Genomic DNA, 22,642 nt, shown 5'->3' on the forward strand with positions numbered 1-22,642 from the left:
GGTGGGGTGAGGTGGTAGTGCACTGCAGGCTCGAACACCTTCCAGGTGAGGCAGGTAATGAGAAATGGCAGCAATTGTGCTTAACTAGAGAGCAGATATTATCTAAAGGCATTCAAATTCAGATATCCCTAAACTAGGCCCCCCAAGTGAAACTAGTTTCCTGGCTGAATTTAGCCTGCAGGATATCGGTGTTTGACCCTTGATTTAACTTTACACTCTGTGGGGTGATACTGGATGTGCCTGTTAGTCAACCAGGAAAAGTGGTCCAGTGGGAGCACCTTAAACAAAATTGGACGTGGAGGATCAAAGACCATCTTAGAATTTCTTGGTGTGATGCTAGACTAATTTGAATCATTCAGATTATGGGTCCTGTACTTTGGGGAATTATAGCATCCTAAGGATTACCTGGCAAAGTGGAAGGGACAACTCTTATATACCACGGTGGGTAGTACCGTGGAGGGGGATGGAGAATCAAGACAAGTGATGGAGGGGGATGGAGAATCAAGACAAGTGATGGAGGGCTGAAAAGGGTGTACATCCTTTGAAGATCACAATTTCAAATTGGGGAATAAGTCCAGACACTATAGTATATTCAGGAAACAATCCCTTGTAATCAGTTTAATTTTCCTCCTATGATTCATGATAACAGCCATATTTAATGATCATTCAAATGTACAATTTATGTGTAGAATTCCCTCCAAATAGACTAAATTTCAGTGTACCTGTATCTAACATGTATCATGGTGGTAAGCAGAATTAAAGAACTGGGCAGTAAGGATAAATTGATCCTTCCCTATATTCTTTCTGTAGCACCATATGGAGGACAGAGGTCCAAGAGTTCTAGAGGGTGACTATCCATGAAGGGAGTCTATAGTGAAGTTGAGAATGACAACGGATATCAGCTGCAGCACAGAATTGAATACACTGACTCAGTGACTTTCATTCTTCTGTGGTTTTTAAAAAGCCCTATGCCCAAGCAGCACCCCAGAGCAATTGAATTATAATCTTTGGGGATTAAAGCCAGGCACCAGCATTTTAAAAGCATACCAGAATATTCCAATATGCAACCAAGGTTGATATTGCACTACTATTGATAAGTCACTACTATTCTTGAGGGGTAGGTTATCTGGGTAGTAGGCAGGCTGGCATCTGGGTTTAGAGAAAAGAAAATTGAAATCCATTACAATTAAGTGACTTGTGGAAGACCGCAAATACAAACTTTGGCTTTGTAATTATTATTTATTTTTTTGACAGGCTCCCCAGACTCCATATCAGAACTGCCATTTTGGTGATTGTTTCCATTCTTTTGGTCATTCTAGAATTCTAAGTTGTTTCCTGAGAATAACTTATATTTTAAAAAGTAGTGTTTTGGATTTGTAAAAGGTTAGAATAGAAATACTCAAAAAGAATGCTCGGTGTAGGTGCTGCTAGTCAGAGTAAGACATGCAAGAAAGGGCTGTCAAACCTAGAGTGGCTGGGGAGGAGGGACATCTTTCTGGGAGTTGGTTCATTGGGACATAGCTGGGTGCTCCTTCTGCCTTTCATCAGACCGGTCTTGCTCACGGTCCCTTACAGGGGAACTCAGGATGGCACAGAGGTGTGCAGAACATTGGGACCATGAGCTTGTTAGGTTAAGAGGTCCCAGGCAGTGGGTGAATAGGGCAGTGTTAATAAATAACTGATACCTGCCACAGTCTCAGGAATCCCTATACTAACCCTGCTCACCTTCACTAAAACAAAGACTCCACTGATCTTGTCATGATCAGGAATTTTAATTACACCCTTACTGAGTGTTCCCATCAAAATTCAGATTTACTGATTCTCAAGCATCTCTTATTTGAAACCAAAGCCAAGATTTGAATGCAGGCATTGCCTCTTCTTCATGACTATGCAACATTTTGCTTAAAGCAAATATCAGGCTAAGTCAAACCTCAGGCAAGTGACATGCAGTGGAACTTTCATATATTTGTTAAAGCAATTGTAGGACCCAATGGAGAATTTGGACTTTAAGGGAATATCTTCAGAAGTGAAGAGAATGACTCACTCTGGGAAGAACTCAGGCTTTTATGTTAGAGCTTGTCTACTCTCAGAAATATTTGGAGAGAAAGGTGATTTGTTTCAGTACAGAGGAAAATATAGGAGGAACCCCATGAACCCCATGAGAGAGAATCCCTCTGCAATAACTCTGAATAGAGATCACATGTCCTGAAAATGTCCTGAACCAGGGATCAGCAGTGCTGACTTTTGGCCGGAACTTTGTCGTATATTAGATCACCAAGGCTCCTCTTAAATAGGATAGGGTTTTACTGTCTGGCCTGTCTACAGTTCTTTCCCACACCAGGATTATAGGAGGAGCATATGGCTATTAATAAAATTGGAATGCAAGATAGACTATGGTATTTTATCATTAGAAGTTACTAATGGGGAGATACTATCATTTCACTTGAGTAATTTAGATATCAAAGTATAGAAAGAGAAATCATCCAGCATCCATGCATAAAGCAATGGAACTAGAAAAATGTTCAAAGGGTAGGTTAAAGAGGCAGGTCATCATTGTTTCTTTGCTGTGGGATGAGCTTAGTAGCCTGGTGACTAGAACCACATGCCTTTATCCACCTGGCAAGACAAGTGTGACTGATTAACTCTTGTAAGTGCATTTTGTATTGATTAAAATGCAGGCCACTTTGGTTCTGTGACACCCCCAAGTAATGGAAGAATGCCTTAAAGAGTGAAACAATTACCAATTTACAGGAAGAACAGAGGACAAAGAGACATGTTAATCAATACCATGGGGATACAACCCACAAAATCCAACTGTGGGAAATGCTATAAGATAAAGCACTTCAATTCTTCAGCAAATACATTTCAAGAAAAAGAAGTTGGTGATGAACCTCCAGATTAAAAAGAAATTTAAGAAACAGCAACCAATTGTGGGGATCTTACTTGACTTATGATTCAAAGAAACTGCAAAACATTATATTTGACACAACTGAGAATTTGAACACTAACTAGATATTTGTTTTGGAGAAATTGCTAATTTTTTTATATCAATGATACTGTGGTTACACTAAAACAAGTCCTTATTTTTTAGAGATTCCTACTGAGATCTTTTACAGATGCAATTATACAGTTATGGAATTTTCTTCAAGATAATATAGAAAGGAGGAAATGAACAGGGATATAGTTCAAACAAGATTGGCATAACTTGATAATTGTTGAAGTTAGATGATGGAAACATGGAGGTTCATTATACCATTCTGTCTATTTTGAATGTGTTTAAAATTTCCCATGCTGCAAGGAAAAAAATGAGTTAATTGATATTATGTAGTAAAGAAATATGGAAACTAAAAAATTACCTTAACAACGTAATTAGCTAGTTTTCCCCACCTCCTTACCAAGAGAATCCAGCCCAGATAGAGGGAAAAAAGATTCCTAACTCAACTGAATTACCAGTACAGACTACCAATGACAATCAGAATCAGCTGGGAAAGAGATTTTCCCCAAATTGCACCATCAGGTTTTTCCAAGCCACCGTAAAGAAAACACAAAGACCAAGAAAAAACTCTGATTCTTAATTTTTTTTACCCTGATAATTTGTGGTAGGTTTCTTTATTTTTTTTGAATATAAAGTGACAGAAATAATTTGCCATTAGAAAAGAGAAAGAATCTTTGACTATTTACAGCTTTTATACATCACAAAGTTTTTCTTGTTTTTTTATGTTGTCTTTTTTTTTTTAATTCATTTTAATTTTTGTTCCTGCATCATTTGAACAAGTCCAAACTGGAAATCTATACAGCTCACAAAAAAGCCCTCTACCCAAAAGACCCCCCACCCCCACCCAACCCCAATGAGAAACAAGATAAATCAAAAGAATGAAATTAACTTATTTCTTTTTTAAAGGTAAGTCATTTGCTTATATATATACTTGTAATTATTTTTTCAAGTTCAAACACCAAAATCCAAGAGAGAAAGGAAAAAATAAAGAGACCCATTCATCCACCCCCTCCCCCCACTTCAGAATCTCGATTGACCCCTGCACGTCCAAAATAAGAAATACGTATTTACAGAAAACAAACAGAAAACAAACAAACAGAAAAAGAACTTGGAGGTGGATGGGCTGGGGATCCAAGTGTCAGGAAGGAGAGCTTGCCCAGGGGAGGAAGGCGGAATCTGGACCTCACAGAGTCGTGGCAAGCCTGAGTCCTCTGTGCTTTCAATGGGGAGGAGACACACCTGGAAAGCTTCTAACTGTTAGCCTCCCCAGGGTTACTCTGGGAGGGGTGCGGCTCTGAGTTTGCAACCCAACCCCACAATGGATGTGTATTTTGTGGTTTCCATCACTCCCTCGCTCTCTCTCACACACACATACACACACAGGCGTGCACACACACACACACACATGCATCAGCTATTGTGGCTAAGGGTAATTATGATACTGGGAGATTGACTCCTGTCAAGTGGAGGAAAAGAGATTTGTACTTAGGGACAAGAGCTGATTGCCCTATCCTGTCCCTTCTCTGATCTCCACTGTAACATGCTGTGTAGCTTGAAATGTTACAGTGAAATGTTGACGTGTTTCCACAAGAATCAGGGCTACTCCGAAATATTCACACTGGGATGGTTGGTGTTGGGAAACCAAAGACCCTGTGAAGGATCGTCCTCCTCCATCAGTTTTGCCCACTCCCTTTCTACAAAGCCCCTTAGACAGGTGTGCCCAACTAATTAGTTGTGCGTGGCAATCTAAGCCAGGGGAAAAGCAAGGCTGAGTAAATGGAAGCTGCATTGTTTTCTGTCCACCTTTGAGATGTTGCATTCCCATAGGTTAGAAAACGAAGACATCATGACCATCTCTGGCTAGTTTCCTTTGCTTCCTTCTTCCTTCTTAAATAGGGTGCACAAAGCTCATCTAACTCCTTGGGTTGGATGTACTGTCCTTCCAACACAAGAATTCAAGAAGTGGGTTTGAGCCAGGATGGGCACACTTCAATCTTTTGAGGAAAATGACAAACAGGACATGGTCAAGCTAATGAATTTCCCTTTATTGGGAGACAGAGAAGCTGAGCCAGCTGTAGCGATGGCTGTGACCAAATTCATGCTATGTGAAGATTCAGTGGAGGTTTGAAGAGCTAGTCCACTAGAAATGGATGAACAGATCCTGTCTTTTTTCAAATTCTGATATTTTTCTTTTAGTGGCACAGGAAATTAAATGGAATCAGCACAACATCTGATATGTCATATGTTCTTTGGAGCAGGCTTGGGACTGCGCTTGATAAGCTCCAAATGCTGCACAGTGGGATATTTTTTCCCTGCCTTTTGGCCAAATTTCTTATCTTTTCAGGCCCTACTCCCAAAACCCTCATGTTTGCCCCCTTTTCATGAAGACTTACTGACAAGGCTTTTTCTTCCTGGCACCCTCCAGGCCTTTTAAACCTCTCTCCCAAGAATTTTAAAGACTTCCAATCATTTCTTTCTCCACCTGTCCCACTCACTGTTCCTCTCGGCCACAAAAAAGAATACCTAAAAATTATCAGTCAGAGGAAACTTTCCTTTAGCAAAATTGGGTGGAAGCAAAGTTGCTTTCTGATTTTTTTTTTTTTTAAATGAGAAGAAAGGTGAACAAAGACTTGTTTCCCCCCAGGAATTAGTTGGAAGCCTTTAAAATAGAAAGGACAAGATTTACTGTGAAAATATGTTCTTTCCAGGGTAAATAGTCAAATTCAATTCAGTATGACATTTGCTGACATCTATGAAAATATGCCTCATCTACCTCAGGTGGTAATGGGGTTTTTAGTAGAAGTTAAAAAACCAAACACCAGGATTGAAGGAGGGCCTAGAGTTCTGCATGCTCCCATGCATACCCTACCCTTGTCCCAACATGCACAAGGTTATTACTTCAATCTCACAAAGGGTCCCTCAGGACTGATCCAAACTGCCCTTCAGCCTTGCCTAGGACAGTCACCATAGGAAGCCGAAGATTCCTCATCACTCACACTTTTGTTTCGAGATGAGCATGTACATCTCTCCTCAGAGCCCATTCCCCATCCCTCCCTCCCCAGACCCTCCCACTGTACTCTGGAACTCATGGCTTATCACATTTCTCTTGCTATTGGAGATAAAGGAAGTACTCCTTGCTCATCACTGCCACTTCCAGACCATCCTCCCTCCCACCTCCCTTGGGAAAAAAAAAATGACTTTAAATCACACTAGACTATACTAGCTGCTTTCCCTACTTGATGCAATGATTTAAATATTCTTGAATCATTCTGCCTCATACCTTTTTCCTCTTTCATACCATTCTTGTCAAAATTTTTGTGGACTTTGGTATCCACATAAACAATCAGTCCAATATGCTGGCTTCTTAGTTTCTTTGCATCTGATCCCTCAGTAATCTTTTTTTCTACCCAACCTCAGCTCCCACCCCCACACCAGACAGATCCCAGACCACGTCATTATCAGTAATTATAACGCCTCCATAATCTCAACTCTGATATCCTATATTCTGATCCAGCCTCTAATTTCCAGATTACTCCTCTGTGACCCTGGCTAATTTTTGGTGTCCCTGACTGCACCTCTAATCCCCTGCCCTTACCACCTTTCACTAATCCTCAGTTCGTAAAATCTTTACTTTCATCCTCACCTAGCTTATATTCCATTGACCAATAACTATCATAACTCCCTTGCAGTCACCTTCAACTCCCTTGTCTCTTGCTGCCTCCATTTTACTCCCTTGGTTAAACACCATCCCGGCTTAGATCTGACTAGACACTCTAGGCAACGTAAATGTTTTTAAATTCATGACCATAAATAAGAACCTCAACTGACTCCTTAGGACCACCCATAAGGTTCTAATTTTCTTAGTCTATCCATTTTTCCCACTGGATGACTACCTATCTCATGCCTCCTCTTTTTTCCAGACCTCCAATATCTGCTTCTTAATACTTACTCTTAGCTGATGAGCTCCCTTTGTATTTCACTGAAAAAAAAAAAAACAGCAATCAGAAAACATCCTCCCACCATCACATTTACCAGCCTACCAGCATCTGTTCCCAAATCTCCATCCTATTTCTATAAACAACCTGGTTAGGCTACCAGAGCCAACCCTTCCATTTGTACACTGGATTGCATTCCCTCTCCCCTAATCAAAGATATTATTCCAGCAATTGTCCCCTCTCCTTTTGCATCATTACTTTTTTTTTCTCTCTTTACTGGATCATTCTGTAAGAATAAAACAAGTTATTTCTCCTATCTTAAAGAAAAAAAATCCCTCCTTGATCCCACATCTTTCAATATCTACTGCTATTTCTATGCTCCCCTTTACAGAAAAAAAACATAAAAGAGTTGCCTATTCATGATGTCTCCACTTTCTTTCTTCCTATTCTTCCCTGAACCCATTACCAACCTGCTTTTACCAGTTTAATCCACTGAAATATTTCTTTTCCAGTTCACAAGTAGAATGACCTCCATGTTTTCAGATAATCTTATTCTACTCCATAGTAGCATTTGTCTCAGCTCTGGCCACTCCTTCCAGTGTTGGGACTTTGAACATTCCCCCAGGGCTCAGTCCTGGGAGCACTTCCATCTACATTCTCTCCCTCCATCCAGTCCCATGGTTTTAAATACGACCCAAATGCCTATGGATTCCAAATTTATATCTTTAGGAACTCCAAGTTCATAGATCTAATTGGCTAATTGGCATCTCCACTTGGATGCCTGATGGACATCTTAAACTTGCCATATTTTTCTTTTCTTCAATCAGCTTAACCTGAAGGTGTCCTATCTTATTTAATGGCATTTTCAAACTTCAGTGTCTCAGGCTGAAAACCCTGAGGTCACTCTTTATACCTTTTCTCTCTTATTTGATATCTAATTCATCAGCAAACCTTGTTAAATCTACCTGTAAAGTATTTCCTGAATCCAACCATTTCTCACACCTTTCCCACTACCACTGTGGAATAAGCCATTATCATCTCTCACCTGGATTATCACAATTATCTCCTAACTAGTTTCTCTGCAACTTCTACTGCCTACCCTTTCTCAGTATAAACTCAAGACTGTGGTTGCAATGATTCTTTTTAAATAGAAGTAGAATCACATAACTCTCTGCTCAGAACCTTTCAGTGACTTACTTCACTTTTGGTAGAAGGCCAAATTCTTGCAATAGCCTGCTAGACTCTTACTGACTAGGGTTCCTTCTCCCTCTCTGACCTCATCTCTCACTCTCTTCCTTACTCCCTGGCCTCCTGCCTCTTCCTCAAGAATGCCGAGCATGTATTTGCTTTTTTCTTCATCTGAGACATCCTTCACATAGGAAACCCCAAGGCATCCTCCCTCATTTCCATTAAGCCTCTGCTCAAATGTCACTTTTTCATAGACATTTTCCTGACCACCATATAAAAATTAGCATCTCATACCATCCTAGCATTCTCTCTCCTCCTTAATTTGCTTTACTTTTCTCCATGGCACTTTGCACAATCTGGCATGAAGTACATTTGTTAGTTCCTGGTCTGTTTCTTCATCAATATGTAAGCTTCATGAGGACATGAATTTCATGTTACTTCTGTATCCCAGCATCTAGTACAGTCTAGCATGGGGTTTACATTAAATAAATATCAATGCATGGATAAATCACCTTCTCCTAACTCGCCGGCCACATCTCCCCAAAACAAGGGTTTCAGTGAAAAAAAATTATGGATATTCTAAGAAAGCAGAGCTTGCTTTCAATACTCCTTTCTGAGAATTGCCTTGACTTTATATTTTTTTAAAATCATTAAGAAATAACCCAGAGTCTCATTAATCGATAGGTGCCTGCCCCTCTCCTCCTTTGTTGTCTAACTCCCAAATCTCTGTTGGCTATACTAGAATTTATAGACATTCTGACTATTTGAGAGGATTACTTAATGTTTTAGCCTTCCTGGTTTGCTTGGAATATATGATCTACTGCCCTTCAATGATATTTTTATAGCTTATAAGATCATGACTGTGTCAGTAAATTCCATGTTGATATGTATAAATATGGGATTGAATAAACTGTAAAATAACTTTTTGTAATCTAATCAGCCAATGTTGTTCCTACGTAAATCATAATCGGGTTAGAAACCCGGTGTTTTCACTGGGGAGAAGAAGAAATAATTTTATTTAAAAGATTTTCTCTTGCAGAGATGACCTAACTTTGGGGTCCAAAATCATTCCAAAATTGAAAAAAACTAATCAGCCAACTTATTCCCCTGATATGGTTTGTTCCTCTCAGTGCCTTCTGGCTTCCCAATCTAAGTAAATGTAATCATGATAGGTATAAGCCTCTTCTACTCAGAATATTTTTGACTGGAGAATGGAAATCATGCAAGATGAGCGGTCCTAAAGGCTTGTAAACCAGTTTTGAAGAGTCAAGGTGCAATGCTGTAGCTCATCAATGTCTTCCTGGAAGAAAGGCTATGCCTCTTTCTAAAATCAGTCTATCATCATTTCTAAACTATAAATGGCAGTATAGCTTCTCCTTCTTTCCAATCTCAAAGGGAATGACAAATCAATCTCCTAGGGAGTAAACTCAAACATTTGGATGTTGGTGTCATCACTTTTCCACCCTAAAACCATACCATCTCAGTATCCCACTTCTCTCCTAGATCTTTATCAACTCAGTGAAGAATATTTTTGCGAGCAAGCATTTTGTTTGGTTGTCACTGAACCTGTTTCCCATTCTACCTTCTCTCTCTCATTCCAACAGATATACTATAAATGGTAAAACAACAATGTGCAACAATGCATTGGGTGGCATATTTAGAAACACTTGCCTTGATGGCACTATGACTGAGGAAACCTGAGGATGTCATTATGTTACCAGCACATTCAAATGAAACTCAAATATCCTGTTACCCAGGGCTTATGTCTTAAAACAAAAAAAGAGAGAAAATAAATCAAAATGCCTCACACACAACAAGCACCAAGATCAGAGCCCCTGTGCATGCTCATGGATGTTACTTAATATTCTGGAGCACGCCCCTCTCCACAAATAGAACTGCAAGCTATCATTGGAGGTCACTCACTTTCCCAGCATTTGACCTTGAGTTGAAGCATCTAGTAACAAGGCCTTTCTTGCTCACTTATCATTCTCCTTTTCACCTTTTCCATCTTCCCTCATTAAAGAAAAAAATGTAAAACCATGGGAAATTACTACTGAGGGTTTTTTTTTTTTAATGATTTACTAACTTAGATAGAATGCAGTACATGGAACAGATCCATCCTTCATAGGAAAAGAAGGTGGGGAAGGAACCCAAATCAAAAGGGACACCAAGAGAGCTGCAAAGAAGGCAGATAGGTGAGGAAGAATTTTCTGTTCTCAACTATAAAACCCACTTTGCAAAAGCTTAAAAAAAGGTAGCTATTTTGGCCTATCTCTTGTTGATGGCTATCAGTCTTTTTGTCCTGCATCAACAGCTGCAATTTGGTTTTGGAATTCGGGTTGTCTACAAGAAGAAAGAGAATCAAATGCTACAAAGAAGAAACTGCTCAAGAGGAGAGAATAAAAACTAAAAGGACAGTTGGGATTAAATGAAATATGGTGGTTCTACTCATTCTTCATAAATTTCCATGCCAGTCTTTGCCACGAGGACATTTGATTGGTGAGATTCAAGTAGGTTTCCCTATCACGTGGCACAGAAATTGAGAAAGAAGCAAAGGAAATCAGAAAACAATCATAACTTCCCATAAGATTGTAGTTTTGTTCTCAGCCTCCTTTATCTCCGTGGGACAGAAGCAGCTTAGTGTATCCAAGGGTGAGCAGAAGACATTGCAGAAGATAATGCTGTACAGTTCATTTGACTAAAGGAACGAGTGTAAGTCTCAGAAACAACAATAACTTCTTGATAAGTTGGCAGTTTGGATATATGCATTTTTCCAAGAGACTTCTCCCTTCAGTGACACAATGTGGAAATACTGTGATGAGATTTCCCTGCCCATCTCCCAATGCCCACCCAGATCACTAGTTCCTGTTTACCAGGTCTTACTGATACTAGGTTATGTAGATTGTTCCTTCAAGGAAGCTACAGAAAGGAAGAAGCCAATGGGAAGTGTGAGCTGCCCAGGTGCCAATGACCAAATGGATGATACTTGCTTGAGAAGATATCAAAACCATATTATCAGAGGAATCCCATCCTTTCTCCAGGCTCAGTGGAAAGCAGTTTGAACTCATGTGGATGCTGCTGCTCAGCAACAGTCCTGTGCTCTGAAATTAACACTATCTTTTTCTGCCTTTCCATAGGATACCTAGCACCCAGGCCCACTAAAATCTACCCAAGGGGAAGCCACTCATATTTAATGCATCCTCTTGGCTTAGAGGCCATAGTTTTGTGCGGATGTGATTTTCTTTGTAAAAAAATTTCCTCCATAATTCTTCCCAGAGCTACTGTGTGGAAGCTGTATTGAAGGTTGCTTTTTTAATTTATACTTCAATCTTTAATCTTAAACACAAGGGCACTGTGATTTCAGTCAAATAATTCTCTGTTCATGCCCTTAAATTCTCTATTTATGTTATTGACCCCCTCACTAATGAATATAGTTGTGGCAGAAGACAGGGAAGTTCATGTCAGGGGAATGACATGCTACTACAAATGCTCATCAGCTGTTGGTCCTATTATTTGTTATTAAGAAACATCACAACCCAGGTACCTATGATGACACTTGTGTGGATAGCTACCATGGAGTCAGGTAGAATAACACCTGCTCCTTTTTCTTAGCTTACTATAATACCACCATGATTTCAGGAAGGCAAAAAGGCAAGGGTAAAGAGTTGCCTCTTTATTTGTTGGCTTGATTCTAAACTTTGGGTTTACAGAGGACTCTAGTGCCCCCTCCCCAACCTATGCATGGAAATAAAGCTTACCTCCTCTCTGTCTTTACCCTTTTCTTAACCAGGGGATGAGTGCCCTGAGCACTCAGTAGTATAGAAGACAGCATACTCTTTCATTGTCCTACTGCCTTTCATGTTTTCCCTCTAGGGAGGGACAGAATGGACTAATGAAGTGGGGGAAAATATTTTTACTTAGAACTCTTTTACTGCTCTCAGTATAAGCAGAATACCCTGTATGAACCAGAATATGTTTTGTGGTACAACCTAAAGGTACTATCCTTTTTGGAAAGATTATTACTTCCGAGCTTTATACCATGCATCAGTGGATAAGGAGGTTATAAGAGGAGGTGGATACAGGATTTGCTGGAACTTTGGTGCTTACAGAATACATTATTCCAATCTTGGGGCAAAATCAAGGTCTCATGAAGATTCTCAGGAAAGCTTTGTTAGTCTTTAGAATGCCCATGTCTGTCGTCTTTCGGGTCTTAAGTAGTCTAGGGTCTAAAGAACACAGGCCTTTCATTCAGAAATGAATTTTGTATATATGATCTGCCTTATACATCTACTTATCCTTCCAGAACTACCTCATGCTTTAATATTTGAATTAGGCTGGATGTGATTTAGCTTAACAAAATTATACAGAGGTACCCAGAAGAATTTCAGGGGTTCTCCCTTGAGGTTTCCATCTTCACTGTGGGCTAAATAAAACTGGCACCTTCAGAGCATCATGACTTCCCTACAAAAATTCCTGAGGGTTCCCCAACCCATGAACCCTTCTGGAAGAAATCCTCTATCCCAGTTTCATTCTTGAGCTTTTTATTTGTGTTGTTTACATGCTACATAAAAACTTTAAGAAAATAGTATTTACAGTGTCTTACTCCATAAAATTCAGAAACATTTTTATTTGAACTTCAACTTTTCTTCATGACAGAAACTTTTTTCTCCTTTCTGATTTTCAAAGCTTTCTATTTGTTCTTACCCCTTCTGACTTATGTCTCTGGACTTATGGGGATTTTGTGTGTGTAGGTCTCTGAAGAAGAATTTCTAAGTGAAGAATTTGGCCTAAATTAGTTCCTAGCTTTTTTCTTCTCCACCATTAGATGCTGAAAAATTAGAGTGGATTGGACAGTTATGGTAAATTACCTCATATCCACATGCCAACTGCTTCAATTTATGGTTATTCATAAGTGATACAGGCTAAAAGTGGTGGATGCGTAAGTGGGCTGCTGGTGATTCTGGAAATTTCTACCTTCTTCAAGGAGAGCTAACAAAGGTCAGGGTAGGAATTTCCATGTCTTAGAGCCTTTTTAAACATGGAATTCAGCTAAGAAAGCTCAAGGGATAACTCCTCAATTTTCTATACAATCCATTGCTTGTGCCAGCTACCAAGAAATAGCTAAGGTAATTGTCTTGATCATTGGAAAGTGCCCAAGACCCTCACCAGCCATCAAGTAACAAAGTTGTTCTCTTTTCTCTAATCCAAAATACCCAGTTAAGTAAATCAGATCCTGTTCTCAGCCACTTAAATTCAGGGCTTTGACAGTATTAGATCTGGTAGGGTTCTGGTTTGGAAACACCATGCACATGTTTAAACTCTGTGATCTTTCAGCTTCTCATGCTAACTATGCATGTGTGCATATGTGTGTGTGTGCAGGGTGGGCTGCTTGGAGCCTACTCAGCATGCAGAATACTTCCGGATCCATAAATTGAGAAAGAAGAGTAAGAAAATGTCAGAGATGAAAAAAAAAGTCAACAAGGGGAAACCGATCTGTTAGTGCCTTGGTTGACTTCCAATCACATTTGCATCAAAGCCTGGTTGTTTTTCCTGTTTTGTGTTCCTCATTAAGCATCTACCTAGATGCTTCTCTATCCCTCCTTACTTCCTGCCTACATGCATGCTATTTGCTCTGCTCCTGACCAGGGGTTAGGTAGAAAGGAAAAAGTGTTGAATCTCCCAAGGTGCTTATTACTAACCCCACCCCCTTTGAGGTTAGACCTCTCCACCCTGCTCAAGCTATTTGCACGAGGAGGCGTGGGCACACATGGATAAGTGTGTATCTAAGCAACAGAATTCTGTACTCAGGAAGACTGGCTTCTGCTTTCCATCCCCTTAGCACTGAAGTAACAACAGGTCATCAGAAGATCTCATGGACCTCAGAGGATAAAATAGGGACAGTCAGCAGGATAACTAGATTGTACCACCACAAATAAACAAAAAATGGTTCCTTCACATAAAGCCTGGATATTTCTGTCAAACCTTGAGGTGTTAGCGATCCACAGGCTAGATCAAAAGAGAAAATACTGGCTCAACAAACTGTAATATGTCCCTCTGTTTCTAAATGCATGCCTTCATCTACCAAGAATGTACTCGTCTTCCACAAAGTGAAAAAGACTGGCTATGTGTTAGGGGTGTGTGTGTGTGTGTGTGCATGTGTGCAGGAGCTCATGGCAGAGAGATCAGATTAGGTGTAGCTGTGCAGTTTTGGTGAGGGTATGGAAGCAATGTATAAATTACTGAGAGTGGATTTCAGCCAGAGGCAGCCTAATCACCCAGTCTCTGGTTTGCAGATGGTTCTTACATCACAGACAAAGGGAACATTAAAATAGCCCTTGATTTCAAAAGAAGATGATTGATTACAAGAAAAATGTGACAATGACAGTGACAAAAAACACAGAGTGTTCTGAACATGATTGAGGCTCCAGGCAGGGATTTAGTTGTTGTGGTTAAATAACTGTCCCCTCTGAAAACAGGGATTATTTCTATCTAAGACAAGGAGGCTGTCCAGCACAGGCACATTTCTGTGGCCAAATCCCCTGAAGCTGCATTTGTGTCAGATCAGGACTCACAGTCCCAGAGGCAATGAGGAGGGACAGAGACATGGCCTGGAAGCTTGAGCTCTTCGGGTAGGGGTAGTGTGGACAGTTGTGTTCTTGCTGCCAAGGGCAGCGATCAGGGTTTACTGTGTGTGTGAGGCTCAAGGGCCAGGGTCCTGGCTCAGGGTTAACACTGGCTTTAGCTGAGCCCCTGTGCTCATCCAGGACCTCAAGGTGTGGCTAGATCCTAGTCCCTGGTTCATCACAGGATGGGTGCAGTTGTAGGAGAAGGCAGCTATGATGTGGCTCTTGCTTTCCTGGCAGTGACCTGAACAGCTGTTACCCTCCTTGGTATTTTGGTATTGGATCAAGTGGATGTGGGGGTAACCCTCAGAAACCACTTTTTAATTTTCCTTCATTTCTTATTTCCCCTGCTGCTGCCTCTCAAGTTACAAGTGAAAAAGGAGAACAATAAGTTTAAGTCTATTCTTGGTCTGATTATGCCCAAGAGATAAGCACTAAGTTTAAAGTAAACTTTCACTCCCTAGGGATGACTAAAGGAATGGACATCTAGAAAGTTGTCAGCTTTGGGTCTTGCTCTTTGAAGGTTCCCTCCTTCCTGAAGCTATCATCAAAGGCAGAAACTAAGGGCAAATAAGAGACTCATTTGTAAGCTCCTCCTGGTTTTACTTGTGACATGGAATGAACTACTGCTCCATTGCAGAATTCCTGCTCTTTTCCTTTTTCCTATCCTTTTTTAACTTTTACAGGTATTTACAAGTGAAAGCTAGCATGAACACCTCATGGGTAAAAACTGCCTTTGGATACAATCTGAATTTCTTGAGACTTTGGTCATTCCATAGGTCAAATAGAGATTCACGTTTGTCCATCCTTCTGAGGATGGCTTTCTTTCAGCCCTTCCATCAGCTGTTACCAGACTATTAACTATATACCAGGCATATAAAAAAAATGCCTCATGATATAATGGGTGGGATTTTGCCCTAAATTAACTATCCCTATTACCAAGAACAAGCCTATCCAGATCCAATAGGATTTTTTAGAACAAAGTCTCCTTCTAGGCTTACATTTTATTTTTCACCAGGCTATCTCCCACATCGTCATATTTTGTGGCCCCCTTGACAGTAATAATTCGCCTAACCCACTTCTGTCTCGATGAGGAATGGACTTGGTTCACTTTTTTGATGAGAGACTTGTCACTACCTGTAACTTACTTGACTTTGGTTCTCTATAGTATGCTTGAAATTAGCACACAGTTGCAGAAGATGCCTCCCAAAGGAGAATAATCCATGACCAATAGCAGAATGAGACTTACAGAGAGCCTGTCCGGAAGGAAAGGGCACATTATTGGTTCCCACAGCAGTGAAGTGAAAGTATTAGTTCCAGGGGTTTCTTCAAAGGGACAAACAGATTGACAACTGACTAGAAGGAATAGAACAGATAATGAGAAACAAAGTAGAAATTTTGTCAGGTATCTCTGAAGGGATCTGAGGCAGTAAAATTAGAAGTTTGATGGAAATGTAGTAGGGTGAGAAGAAATTTCAGACTAAATTAGGAATTTGAAAGTCAAAATGAGACTTTAACAATTCCTTTGCAGATTGCTAAGTAGGATGGCCAAGAGGGCAAGTAGAGTGACTAGTGCTCAGAGAATTGCACAGGGTAAGAAGTGATTTAGACCCCTAAATGTACTGCATCCCTTCACATTTTACAGAGAATAGAGTAATTCAGAGACTGGAATTATCTCAAAGTCATATCATTCAAATCCAAACCTACTTACATTTGAAATACACAGATCAGAGGTAAACTGCTCAATTACTTACAAAAGGAAGTTACAAAAACTTCCTTTTTCCCTTTGATACAAGTAGACCTGTGGCCAAAGCCCTGGAAAGGGTGAGACTCTACAGAGCCCAGGTACTGAAAGTGTTAAAACAACAAAAGCCTCAGACTGGACCAAAGAACCACCATGGGTCAAGTTGTTAGAGCCTCAGTCCCAGTAGTAAAGCATCTGGATACAAGGTCATTCAGACTGTCTGAAAAGCTCCTGATACCTAACATTTGATCAATATCTTTCAAAAGTCTCTCTCTCTGTCACTTACTTGGTTTGTGTACATGTATTATTCCAAGTACACTCTACTATCCACAAAACAACACTGAATGACTTTAAAAGGCAAAGCACAACCTAGGAAAAAGAGCCGTATTCTCATTTAAAGTAATAATTCACATGGAAATGTAATACATACATAGCTGTGATTGGGTACAGGTGCAGAAACACAGAGATAAGTGTGGGAGACTCATCATGAGGTTTTACCACAGTTTCAAGTTCCTGTGGGCAAAAAAGGGACTCTTTCTTTTTCAATTATACTTTATAATATCAAATATTTACTGTGACTTCCATGTACAAGGTACTTTGTTAAGTGCTAGAGGAGATAAAAGATGAATAGGTACATGGCCCCTCACTGTAGGGAGCTTCAAATCTAGCTGGGGATAAGAGCTGTGTAACCGAATACAAATCCACAGTAAGATGGTCTGCAAAAGCTGCCCCTAGGGAGATACAATTTAAGTGTCTTGGGCATTCGCAAAGTGCCTAAGATATATATTTTTTCTGGTTGGGAGCTGAAGAAAAGTAGACATGGTGGTTATTTTTTCTGGCCTCTGGAGATTTGTATAGAGGATGACTGTTACTTTGCTAAAAAGGAATGGGAGATGAGGAAGACAGCATTTTGGACAAAGGGAGTCCAAAAGTGGGAAAAGATAGTAGGTCTTATAGGAAAGTTAAGAGACAAATGAGTGATTCAGTCATGCTATGTGGCACATGTAGGTTAATTTAAAAGAACTTATTCTTGCTGGCATATTACAGTATTGCATGCCCATTCAAAGCTGTTTTTTTTGAGTTGAAGAATTATATGATCTGATCTGTATTTAGAAAGCAGGCACTGATAAGAGCAGGTTTGAATATAAAATTTTGGGACAATGATAAAGGATATTGAAATAATCCAGATTGGAGGGAAGGGTCTGCATGAAGAAGGAAGGTTAGGAAATTATAGAGGTTAAGAAGTAGCAGGCTTTACAAATGATTAGTAGACATGCAGGAATGAAGGAAATGGCACAAAAGTGACTGAAAAATTTTAGTATGGTGACACAAGAAATGGTGATGCCATTAGTCAAATGGGCAACTTGGCAAAAATGCTGGTTTGCATGGATGGTTTTGGATACTTGGGTCTGAAGTTCTTGGGAGTTGGACATCAAGTCTAGAAGGTACCTGGAAATATGGGCATTAAGTGGAAGAGAAAAGTAGGGGTCAAAAGTGACTATTTTTAATTTATTTTTCTTTAGAAGGTCCTTGAAGTTGTGGGAATTGCAAGACTGCTACTGAAGCATGGAAACACAAGGAGAAAAGGATTAAGCTCAGAATGCCAGAGCAAGTTGGTGCTGAGGGAACAAGAGGAACAGCAGGAGCAAGTGAGGAAACAGAAAATACTGAAGAACATGCATTAAAATCAGAACATGCTGCCCTCAAAGAACGTGCCTTAGATTAATGTTGATGGCAATGAAGAGCAGGAAAAAAAAAGATTATTGGATTATGTAGCAAGAAGTTCAATGAGAAGCTGTCAGAGAGTAGTTTCAGTAGAGGGATAGGGTGAGTCCAATTGTAAGGGTTAAGCCATGATGAACATTAGATGAGGAAGTAGATAAAGAAACACTAGCCATTTGAAAAGTTTAAGTGAAAAGATAAGGAGAGAGAGGACCTTGAGAGCAGACATGTTCTTAGAGATTGTTGTAAGATTTGATTTTAGCGATGGCTTTAGGGTTGAGTTTTTAAAGATGTTGTAGGCAGATGTGAGAGATTAAAGATGCAACTGAGAGAAGTACTACTAACTAGAGTGCATCAGGAAGGGTCAGAGGATAGGTATCCAAGCATAGAGAAGAGGAACAGTGCATTGAGAAGGAGGGTAGAAAACATGGGCAAAGGACAGGATGAATTGAAGGGTAGAGAGGCAAGTTTTGTGAGACTCCCAAAATCAGATATATTTTCTTAGAGACAAAGTACTTTGCCTTTTAAAAGAAAGAAGGGAGGCACGCTCAGGGCCTAGGAGAATGAAAAATAAATTTAACACACACTTGGAGAATGTGACAGGGGGCCAATATTAGAGAAATGAAAAAGATAGTCAAGCAGGATGGGGTTTAAGTGAGATTACATGGATTGAATTTGTGCCCTTCAGCATAGATTTAAGACCTCATCTTCTTGGAGATGGAATGGACAACGGGAGAGCGGGATACTGAATTGGGTAAGGAAGGCAGGTATGGTGGGAAGCCATGAGGAAGAAGAAATTGCTGGTGAGAGTGCTGTTGATAAAGGTGAGCCTGGGGCCAGACTACAGAGGGAGGTAAATGAAGTCACCAGAAGGGGCTTGAAGGAAGACAGGTAAGATTCAGAGAGGGAATTTAATTTCAGAGATTTATCCCTAGGAGGTGGGATAATTCCAAAAGAAGAGGTCAAGCCTTGGCCACAGTGGTGGAGAGCTGAATCTCTGTGTTTTTTTAAAGTAACATAATGGAGAATATATTTGACTCGTACCTGAAACCAGAAAAAAATAAACCTGCATTTATAAATATACATATTTATCCACACCTATTTATACATACATATGCATATATTTAAATATTTTATTCCTATACATTCATGTTACATGTGAATATACAATATACTCCATTTTAAAATCTTTTATAACCTTCACAGTAACTGCTCAGGGCCATAGTATGTGCGTAACAGACATTGGTTTAATTCAACTAATGTATTTAACTAGAGATTTTATTTTTTCACCTGCATAGTACTGGAATCTTTCCCCCTTAACTCACAACATGAAAATAATTACAGAATTCAGGTTTAAAGTATGGAGACCAAATCTATAAATCTACAGTTTTATAATGTGATTTAAGGTTGTGCTTCTTAATTGTATCCTTATTCCTTGCAATGAATTCCTTTTTTTCTACCTTTGCCATAAGGTGGATTCTACCTACCAGCATCTCATTCATTGACTCTACTTTCTGTCTTTAGTTCTCATCAGGAGCCCTCACCCTCATACTCACACCAGCAATCATGTTTTAGAGCATGGAATAGCACCAGAAACTCACTGCGATGAGCTGTGAGATGGTTACAAATGGACATACCAGCAATTGCAGAAGATTCCTAGCTTTTCATATTTATTCCCATTACTGCTATCCTAACCCCATCTACTCTTTGAGCAAAACTCGTTTCCTTTATCCAATATCATAAATTTGGAGGTCCTAGACTTCACTAACATCTTTGAGACATGGAATAACACTGACTTTCATTAAAAAATTTGGGTATAGGGTTCTTTGCCATGAGAATAGATATATTCTAAGTCATAAAATCCCCCAACCTTGATATACTAGAACCCAGACTGGAATAGAATCTAGGATTTGATTTGTTCTGGGTACTTGGCATGATTGAGTCCATGCGGTTGGAATGGAGATGGGAATATATTCAGATTTCCTCATCATATATCAGATTTGATATAAACACTGGAACTCTCCCAAAGAGAATAGAATCTTATATATAGATGAATATTAGAAGTTATCAGAATGACAAATCTACATTTCAGTGATGTCCTAAACATATAGTAGGTCTAAAAAAAAGATTGCCCTACAGTTTAAGTAGCACGTGATGGTCAAGCAGCTATGTGTATTGGGATAACTGGGCAACCTCTAAGGGGGATGGGGAAGTACAGAATGTAGATCTCAGCTACTGGAAGATTACTAGGGGCAGAGAACAGATAATAATTTTTATCATTTTCAATTTTTTATCTTTCTACCTGGATACTTAGTAACATGTAATGGAGAAGAAGTATCAGTCTTCCACTTTCTATAGAAAGAGTCACAGTCCTTAGTCTGCCTCGGAAGGTATTTAATTTCGTAATTCATAAATCACATATTCATGTGACTACTTCTTAAAAATATTCCTTTGTCACATGAGGCTTAAATAAAAGCAGATGGAAGAGGAAATATTTGTTTACAAGTCTCTATACGCTAAAACCTGTATCTTTGCCCCCACTCTGTTACTGTCTGCGTTCATTGTTCTCTTCCCCTTCTGCTGATTCATACCTTACTCCCAGGAAAAGGAATGTGAATCCTAACGGATGTAAATCCTCAATATACCTTAATATGTCACCTCTGTTGGGATTATTTTCATTTACTTAACAGATGAGCCACTCAGTGCTACAGAAATAAATTTGTGTGGGAAGCTAGTGGTTGGAGTAGGGTGGGGAATGAAGGAAGTTCTTGTCAGAACTTCCGAAAAGTCAGATTCACTGGAGTATAACTGTCCACCTCTAGCTGCTGCTTCATCAAAGTTCCTGAAACAGGAAGAAGAGTCTCTGACACCCAATGAAGAAAGAAAAGTCTCTACCCAAGCATTTGGCAACCCACTGAGCACACATTTCTTATATGGTCTGGCCTCAGAGCGCACACAAAATATGGCCAAAATGCTTGGAAACACCCAACACATTCAGCAATAGCACTGCAGTCTGCATCATTTATGCATACATCTGAATTATTCCTAACACACTCAAGTAGACATGCACAGGGTGCCAAGCAATGACACCTGTTTTAGAGAGAAAGGGATTAAAATAATAAAGTTCTGAAATCGTTGTTTTTCAAAGGCCATTGCCTAAATAATCCAGGTTATTCAGTCCCTAAATCTTGAGCTAACCGAAAATTAAACAAAAAGCAAACACAAAGAAACCATAGTTCTAAAAGAGATGTGCAGGTGACCAGCACACTGCAGTTTTGGTAACAGTTCCTTTACCTCCCATGCAGAGAACTACCCCATAGGAACTCCCGATGGCCGCAGAAGCTGGGTGGTATGCACTTAACTGTATAGCTTGATGTCCTATTTTATTAAATTACACATGTATCCTAGCACTTCTGACACCACTGATGTTTAATGGAATCATTTGGAATTTTTTTCCCCAATCACAACATGGTTGTGGTCAGTATCAGTATAGGGGGATGTTCCTCAAGGATGTTTCCCAAATTCTGGCTGAGGATATACGGTGGCATCCTTTGAAATAACAAGATCTGCTATATATGCATCACTCTGAAGGGTGTGCACATTCTCGACTTAGGCAAACTCAAGGGTCAGATTATCTGAGGTTGGTGAAATGCCGTTAATAGGAGCGATCACCAACAGCCTTTCTGCAGTGAAAGGGAATGATGGAGGATAAAAATGAGATAAAAGAATGTGTTCTAAATAAAAATGGGATGTTGGGTCCTCCTATGGTATCTGTAGAATCTCACACTTAAGGATGGATTGGGTGTTTGTCCAAACCTGTCTGTTGTATGGATGGAGTTTACTGCTGAATTCATCCTCATGCATTTTACTGACTTGTTATTCTGCGATTAAGTAACCACTAGAATGTGAAAATGCTCAGCCTTCATTTCTTTAAGCTTTCTTGAGCAGGTCATGAATGTCTTTTTTGGTCCTAGTTCAAACATCCACATGAATAAAAGTGACAATTTGGGGTCAAATAAGGGATTGAGAAAAAAAAAATCTGACAGCTTCTGATGATGGAAGGATAGTAAAAAATGTAATGCAATATGCCAGGTTAATGGATTTGGAAATTTTATCCTGTGGTGAAGAGAGCGAGAAGCTGCCGCCCTTCACAAAGTCAACAGTTCAGTGGAAGAAATTCTATTTGTCCTAATTAACCAAGTCAAGTCACGAATATCTGGCTTGAGGTAAATAGCACCTTCCTGATGGTAGAACTGAGGACAAAGCAAATATAAAGCTATTATTGGTACCATCCCTTACATATGAACCCTGTTAACTCTAAAACTAACTTGTGCAACCTTTTGAAGAGAATCATCTGGCTACTGAGTTTTGAGCTGATCTGGTGATCTTTTCTAGAAAAGCATATGAATTTATAAAATGTATGTCTAGGGCTACC

This window comes from Tamandua tetradactyla, chromosome 7 (genome assembly GCF_023851605.1).
Source record: "Tamandua tetradactyla isolate mTamTet1 chromosome 7, mTamTet1.pri, whole genome shotgun sequence".
NCBI classification, from domain to species: domain Eukaryota; kingdom Metazoa; phylum Chordata; class Mammalia; order Pilosa; family Myrmecophagidae; genus Tamandua; species Tamandua tetradactyla.